This window comes from Typopeltis vanoorti, chromosome 4 (genome assembly GCF_054136105.1).
Source record: "Typopeltis vanoorti isolate ZY-2024b chromosome 4, IOZ_Tvanoo_1.0, whole genome shotgun sequence".
Taxonomy (NCBI): Eukaryota; Metazoa; Arthropoda; class Arachnida; order Uropygi; family Thelyphonidae; genus Typopeltis; species Typopeltis vanoorti.
The window spans coordinates 41,648,886-41,657,200 of NC_143552.1; positions in this window are offsets into that span (position 1 = coordinate 41,648,886).

Consider the following 8,315-nt stretch of genomic DNA (forward strand, 5'->3'; position numbering starts at 1 on the left):
GACTGTATATCTATATCAAAAATCTGGGAAAGTCTAATCAGGATAGCTCATTAATTCATATTAATTTTATGTTATTTAATATTATTAATTAATATCTTTATTTCAATCATGTCTCTGCTTAAAAATATTCCCGTTAATACTTAGTGATATAACATCACGCAGCTTGTTCTATTTTTAAATTATCTATTGTTAGTATTCCACCTTGTATTTTCTTTTAAAACTGTTCTTGTAGTGCCACTGAAGATGGTCTGCTATTTCCAGACCGAAATATTTGGTTTATTAAATATCTTTCTTGTGTTTACGTGCATATATTATTCAGTCTTTATGTCACAAGTATCCTTAAAACATTGAACTATGATAGTTGGAATTGATCTTTTATAAGTGATTGAAACATAAACCAGACAACTTATAGCAGTCTTCAGTTTTTGTTCTACAAAAGGAAAACTATTAGAGAGCTACGTCATTTTTATATCTCAGTTAAGGGTCAGGTAATCAGACACTTTAATCTACCATGTCTTAACTGCATGAGTTAAATTTCATTAAATCTATTCTGATGACTGTTACTTATTTCATAGAAAGGTAAGGAAAAACTTCAGACATAATTTTCTATCTCCCAGAGGGGTGTCCATAGTTTGTTTCTTATGTACAGGATGCTTCAAGACATTCACTGAAGGCTTACAAGTCTCTAATGTACAATTTATCCAAAAGGTAAGTTATTTTCTTCAGAAGTTTATAGTCTTGTTCTTGTGGTCTCTTACGTTGATCAAATATGTAGGTCAGCATCCTTTTGCAAGCAGAAACATCAACATTATAAGATATCTAGAATCAGAGCCAGACTTTAATAGCATAAAATGAAGGTTCTCTATGAAAACTGTTTCTTAATTGGGAAGGCTTTACAAAAAAACTGTGGAGATCTCTACAAACAAATTTAGACAGAATGATTCTGTTAAGCACTAACATCCCTTGGAACTAATGATTTATTCAAAGCAGAATTTTCTGCTTGAATAAATATTCTTAGCAGTTAGAATTGAAGGAAGTACAGGAAGATGGTTTAATGTTAAATCTGGTGTCAGACAAAGATGTACATTATCCCCTCTGTTATTCATTATTTATATGGATCACATTATGAAGGAAAATGGTATTAAACCTGATATCAAAATTGGAGATGTTAATGTCAGCTCTTTGCTTTATTGCAGACAATATTATACTTCTAAATAAATCTGCTACAAGTCTGCAAGATTCTCTGACTGAATTGAATAACTGTTGTAACGGATATGGTATGAAGGCCAGCAATAACAAGACAAAGACAATGAGAATAGGCAGAAGCATTAAAAATGTCAACTGTGTTGTGCATGGAAAACTTGTTGAACAAGTAAAACATTTCAGCTACTTAGGCACGATTTTTAGTGTAGATGGTAAATTAAATATGGAAATAGACAACAGGATCAATAAAGCTGGTATGGTAGGAAGTCAATTGAATAAATTCATATGGAACAAGAGAGAAATAGTCGGAACACTAAATTAGCTGTATACAACATAGTGTTCAAACCAGTTTTAACTTATGGATCTGAGAGCTGGGTCATAAATAAAACACTTGACCAAAGACTAGAGACTACAGATATGCACGAACAGATGGCATCAATGGCAATGTCATATTAAAAATGAGGATATTAGGAAAGAACTGACATTGTCAGCATATAGGAATGCTTTAGCAGAGCTAATCTCAAGTGGTATGGTCACTTAAACAGAATGGGAAAGGAAAGATTAACAAAAGTGTTCTCTGCCAGGTTGTCAGGAAAACGACCCAGAGGAAGACCAAGATATAGGTGGATTGATATGGTAAAAAGTGCCTTAGACGATAGAAATATAAGATCTGATAATGTTAGTCTTGACAAGTAACAGATTGATTTGGAGGAAAATTGCAGATAGGAAAGTAATGATGTACATTTTTCATGTAGTATTATCATATCCTGTACACCCCTTGAGGGTACATGGCAGGAATTTGATGATGATGATGATGATAAATATTCTTATGTTGTTTTATACATTTCAGTTATTCAGTACATACTACCAACATGGAGAAATACTCAGAAAGCTCATTTGCAACAGAATATATTAATAACTAATAGAAACAATAAGCCCAAAGATTGATACCAATTTCTTCATGCCTAAGATGTCAAATATGTTTAGGGAAACTGTATCAAATGGCAGCACAACTGTTCAGATTTTGGACCTGTACACTATAGATTATCCTGCATACAGCAACTCCATATTTGATCTCTTGCCAGTATAGAATTACTGTAACTGCAACTGTTCCAAATCTGTTAGTAGTGACACATAGAGAGCACTCCTCCATATTGGTGAGATTGGGTGATCTTGGATGACAATCTCACTAAGGTTAGCTCCTGGTAGGTAGCTCAGCCAACCAAGAAATGTGGAATACTAGTTCAAAAACATTTGTGCCAGCAGACGATAGGAGTGCCATACTGCCACATTCAAATCAAGTCAGGGTAGTTGTAGCAACCATTCAGTCAGTGATGAGTACAACCTATGTACATAGGTTGCACTCACCACTGTTTTCGCTAAAAAACAAAAGTCATGCTTTTTTTTTTTTCCACAGATACTGCACAGAGTATTTAGTTTCAGAACTGTCCCATTCATGTCTGGATCTGTGCGGATTCTCATATCCCAGTTGATGTTGTAACAAATTCCTTTGCCACAGTAATTATAGGTGGCTTTGTCACTCTACATGAATTATCTATTGGTCATGTCATTGTTAATCATTTTTTTTTATTTTTTTATTTCTTATCTTTGTCAGCTTGTGTGGATCGTTTAAAGCTTGTAGGAATGCAGTGCGAGTCTCTTCTGTATACCAAATACTTTTCTTCAGCAAACAGTTATCTACTGACAGTAATCAAGTGCAATGAGTACCTCAAAAGTTGGCCTTACACAAAACAGCACTGCAACCAAATACAGTATCCTATGGAGTGATGCCCACCTTCTTCATAGAAGCAGTTTTCAATTTGAATATCTCTTCAAATATAACCTGGAATTGTAGGTAAATGTCAAAAATTATTATCTACCTAATATGATCCTTACAGAATGCAAGCACTTGCTATTATTGGGTTAGCTGATTGTTGTATTTATCTTGTATTCTGTTTGTGAATAGCTTGTTTGTGCTGCATTAATATACTGTGAATTTCAGTACAAAACACTTGCAATTTCAATAAAAGAGCCTCTGTAGCTCAGTGAGTATAGGCAATCCCTTTGGTTGGAAAGGCCCAGGTTTGAATCCTATCTATGACATGAGGAAGTTTATCAGGCTCTTACAGTCAAATAGTGATTTAGCCAGTCTCATATGGAGGTAAAAAACTGAAGAACTCAGGTTTTTCATCCCTCAAAATAAGTAAACTGGCCTGGTGAATACATGGATTTACAGGTATAAATACTTGTTCTTAGGAGATGTAGCAGAGTCAAACCATAATGCCACCTGTCCTAAGGGGACAGATGGGCCAAAGAAGAATTTCAATAATGTTAAGTAGTCTCATAATAAAATTTAATAGAACTAATATAGCACAAAGAGAAATAATTAAACAGCAGGTTTAATTGTTTCAATATTTTGTATGTCTCAGAGACATCAGGAATACAATACACAATTAAAATTGTAATAGCACACACAACAATAAGTGGAAGAAAATAGACTACTTAAAGCCTAGAATCCTATGAGGGGTGCCTTCTAGGTGCTGTTGGGCAGGAGGCCTAAGAATTAAAATTTCCCAAATCTTGGGAAGCTTAATACAACCATATTTATTAAGATTATGCTGGTTTTTTTAAATTTGCTGTCGATTCAAAAAAAAAAAAAAAAAAAAAAAAAGGGTCAAGCTTGTATTTGCTGTGATAAAGCATATGTTTTAATTCCAATGCATGGTTAGACTGGATTGACCATAGTTTTAGCAGCAAACATATTTTTTTGTAAATCACCCAGTTGGTGGTTTTTGTAAATAATGCTGAAATATTGTTGATAATAATATAGTTGACTCTCATTTTAGCCAACATACAACAAGCTTGCTCATTGTTACAAACTATTGAAAAGTTCCATAGGAATAATGCTATTCTAAAGTAAATTCACTGTGCCATCCATTTAAACTACTTTTGCAGTCCCTACAAGCAACTAAGCTTACATTATACAAAACTAAAACCTCTAAAATATCTACTTCTACTTTTTAATATCTTTTTCTGCCATCCCAATTTCCATCTCTGAACCCTTTCTTTTGTCAGGCTCTGTTAATTCTTAATTTTTTTTATGTGGCTCCTATCCACAAAAGGTTTTATGTAAACCTGTAGTACAATTCATACCGTGGGTAGGACTAAGTATTTTTTTTTCTATATTTTATTAATTTTATATATATATATATATATATATATATATATATATATATATATATATTGTATTTTTTATTCATTTTTTATATAATCAGGAAAGTCTGCTCTCGAGACCAAACATGGAACTTTTTCAAGCCACTTTAGGCCTCCAGTAAGCAGGGCAAAGGTCTCACATAGAGTGATGAAATTCATCTCCTTCCTAAAGATATATGCCCACAGCAGGATTTGAAGCTGCTGCCTGTTTGTGGAGAGAAGATATGCTAACCATTTGGACAACCAGGCTGGCAATTAGAGTATCCACTAGCAATTTGAATGCTAGCAAAACTCAGTTATTTCCTGTGTTATTTCTTGCAAAAAATGTCTTACCTTTGTATCTAGATCTCTAGACAAGATCTCTTTTTGGAATAGTTCAACCACAATGTTTTTGTCATAAGCATCCCAAGCAATACTCCGTCTAATTTTTGACAGCCCATGTGCACACAAGAAACATTTTGTGCACAAGTTTAAAGTCTCAGACTCAAATGTGTTTTCTAACTTCTTATATTAATGTTTGGACATTGTTTCAAGCTATCTTGCAAAAGGATATGTTGTTATGAAGCTACTGAAAGATTTGTGATTTTTGTTGATTTATTGAATGTTTTCTCAGATGATTATTATAGCTTGTTTTTTTCTCAGCATATTATTATAGTTTGTTTTTTTTAAGTGTATTTATTGTAGTAGTACATTTAATAACTGTAGAAATAGTTAGTTTTTAATAGTCTTAAGAATGGTGCAGAAAACTTGGCACAACAGGGCAGTATCTAAAGCACAAGTTAAAAGTTGTTGCTACTGAGAGAATCTTTGTCCCAGTGAGCAGAAACATTGCAGCAATGATGATGATATAACTAACTGAGGATAATATGGCATTGGAAATATCCTGGTTAAAAGAAATCAGAAAATCGACTAAAGAATTGGAAAAATATTTAATGAAACTTAGAAGGATCAGAACAAAATGAGGCAGGAAAGTAAGTCTAAGAAGAAAGAGGTGATATAGTATGGTGATTCAATCATAAAATTTGTGCTTGAGGGTTCACTATCTTCCAGGAGGGAAAATTAAAGATATGACAAACAGAAAAGAAAAGAGTTGGTCATTCTTGTTAGAACCAACAATTTAAGTAGCAACAAATATATTATGAGAGAGGATATGAAAAGTCTGTTGGAAGAAATAAGAAAGTCAAAATTGTAGGTTTGCTACCCAGATACGACAGTAGCGAGTTAAGAAGAAAGGCAATTGCTTGGTATCTTTAACATAATATATACCCAAGGTAAAAAACTTTCTACATCTTACTCGCATCCTGAGATTTTTATTTAATGAGGTCAAAGCGCCTTATGGAACTTGTACAGGTAAAATTTATATAAGCTCTGTGTATTACTTCAACCTTGGCATTTTTTAGGTCTGGCTCCCACTGACGAGACCTCAATAAAGGTCGAAACCAGTCTGGGTAGTGAGCAATAGCAGCATACATCTCTGCAAGGAAATGTGCTTTGCATTAGGGGAAAATTCTAAGGAAAGTGATCAGAGCTTACTCCACCTTTACAACGAGTTGCATAGTGTTGCATTATGTGCAGCCGCAAACTTGACTTACTTGATTACTTGGGAAAAAGGATTAAAAACCCAGCTTATAAAATTGCTTGGTATCTTTAACAAATGATTCAATGCACAGACTGTATAGAAAATGAAGAAATGGATGTGAGTTTTGATGGTTATTTTGATGATTATTAGGATGAGACCTAATGCTGAATCAGAGAAACTGATCATCATGGGAGGAATTGGGAAAATGTGTGTGAAAGTTTCAGCTATAGTATGCAAACATGATAAAGATTCTAGTAGTAAGACTTATACATTGGTTAGACATAACTGGTAATTAATTTACGGAATTGACAATGCATATAAAGTAAATTAATTAAAGATAACTTTAATGAATCACTTCTATATTTCGGCAATGTCACATTGCCATCTTCGGGAACATAAAGATATGGTATGTGCACTAAGGAACTAACAAAGCAAATGAGGAAGAAAATAAGAACTAATTTTGTTCCTAAAGTCCTAATGGTGCCCTCTTGCAGGCTAATTTGGTAGTCTTGGCAGTTGGGCTGAAGTTCTCAAAATGAAAGTCTCCCAAATTTGGGGCAGTTTCATGCACCCAAATTTGTTGAGGTTAGGAACGTTTTTTAGAGCTGCTGAAGATTCTTTGAATAGTCTTTCGTATTTAAACTTGCTGCGATGGATTATTTTTGTCTTCTTCCAACGAATTTTATGGTGGGTATCTAAGGTATGTTCTGCCAGCCCAGAGCGGCTGTACTGGTGAAACCAGATGTAGTCTTGTTGTTCTGCCTGTTTGGCCAAAGTAGGACAATTTGCAGCTGCAAGGGACCTGGTATACACCAGGTAGGTCTAGGGGAAGTGGTTGGTCTTTGGTAGAGCAGATAAGGGATGCCAACTTTTTATATGGTCTGTAACAGGAAGTAAGGTCATATTTTTTGAGGATATTAGTTATTTTTTCAGAGGTGCCCTGGATGTAGGGGATAGTGATAGACTTGGTGTAGTCTTTATTGTGAAGGGGGGGAGGGGGGTTGTGGTTTACGGGTTTTAGTATTTTTTGGATTTTTTTGGAGTTGTAGCCATTGGCTAAGAAAGTGTTGAGGATGTGGTTTAGTTCCATAGTCAGGGTCTTGTCATCTGAGCAGATTAATTTTGCGCTGTTATATAGTGTTTTTATCACCCCATATAACACCCTCCCATTCCTAGACACTTTAATCACCCGCCAGCTTGATGGATCTTTGGTTTTCTCTGTTTACAGAAAACCCACCCACACTGGCAGATACATTCACCAGCAATCCCCCCCCTCACAACAATATGGGGTGATAAAAACACTATATAACAGGGCAAAATTAATCTGCTCAGATGACAAGACCCTGACTATGGAACTAAACCACATCCTCAACACTTTCTTAGCCAATGGCTACAAAAAACCCAAAAAAATCCAAAAAATACTAAAACCTGTAAACCACAACCCCCCTCTCCCCTCCACAATAAAGACTACACCAAGTCTATCACTATCCCCTACATCCAGGGCACCTCTGAAAAAATAACTAATATCCTCAAAAAATATGACCTTACTTCCTGTTACAGACCATATAAAAAGTTGGCATCCCTTAACTGCTCTACCAAAGACCAACCACTTCCCCTAGACCTACCTGGTGTATACCAGGTCCCTTGCAGCTGCAAATTGTCCTACTTTGGCCAAACAGGCAGAACAACAAATATCAGGATTTCAGAACACCAAGACTACATCCGGTTTCACCAGTACAGCCGCTCTGGGCTGGCAGACCATGCTTTAGATACCCACCATAAAATTCGTTGGAAGAAGACAAAAATAATCCACCGCAGCAAGTTTAAATACGAAAGACTATTCAAGGAATCTTCAGCAGCTCTAAAAAACGTTCCTAACCTCAACAAATTTGGGTGCATGAAACTGCCCCAAATTTGGGAGACTTTCATTTTGAGAACTTCAGCCCAACTGCCAAGACTACCAAATTAGCCCGCAAGAGGGCACCATTAGGACTTTAGGAACAAAATTAGTTCTTATTTTCTTTCTCATTTGCTTTGTTAGTTCCTTAGTGCACATACCATATCTTTATGTTCCCGAAGATGGCAATGTGACATTGCCGAAATATAGAAGTGATTCATTGAAGTTATCTTTAATTAATTTACTTTATATGCGTTGTCAATTCCGTAAATTAATTACCAGTTCAACATGATAAAGATATGAATGGCTTTGAACGTGGTTATGCATCTGGCAAAGGGATGGAAATTTACGCTTTGATTCGGACCTTTTGAGTATGCCTGGGGAGGGAAAAGAGAAAGTTCTATAACAAGGTGATCCAAATTG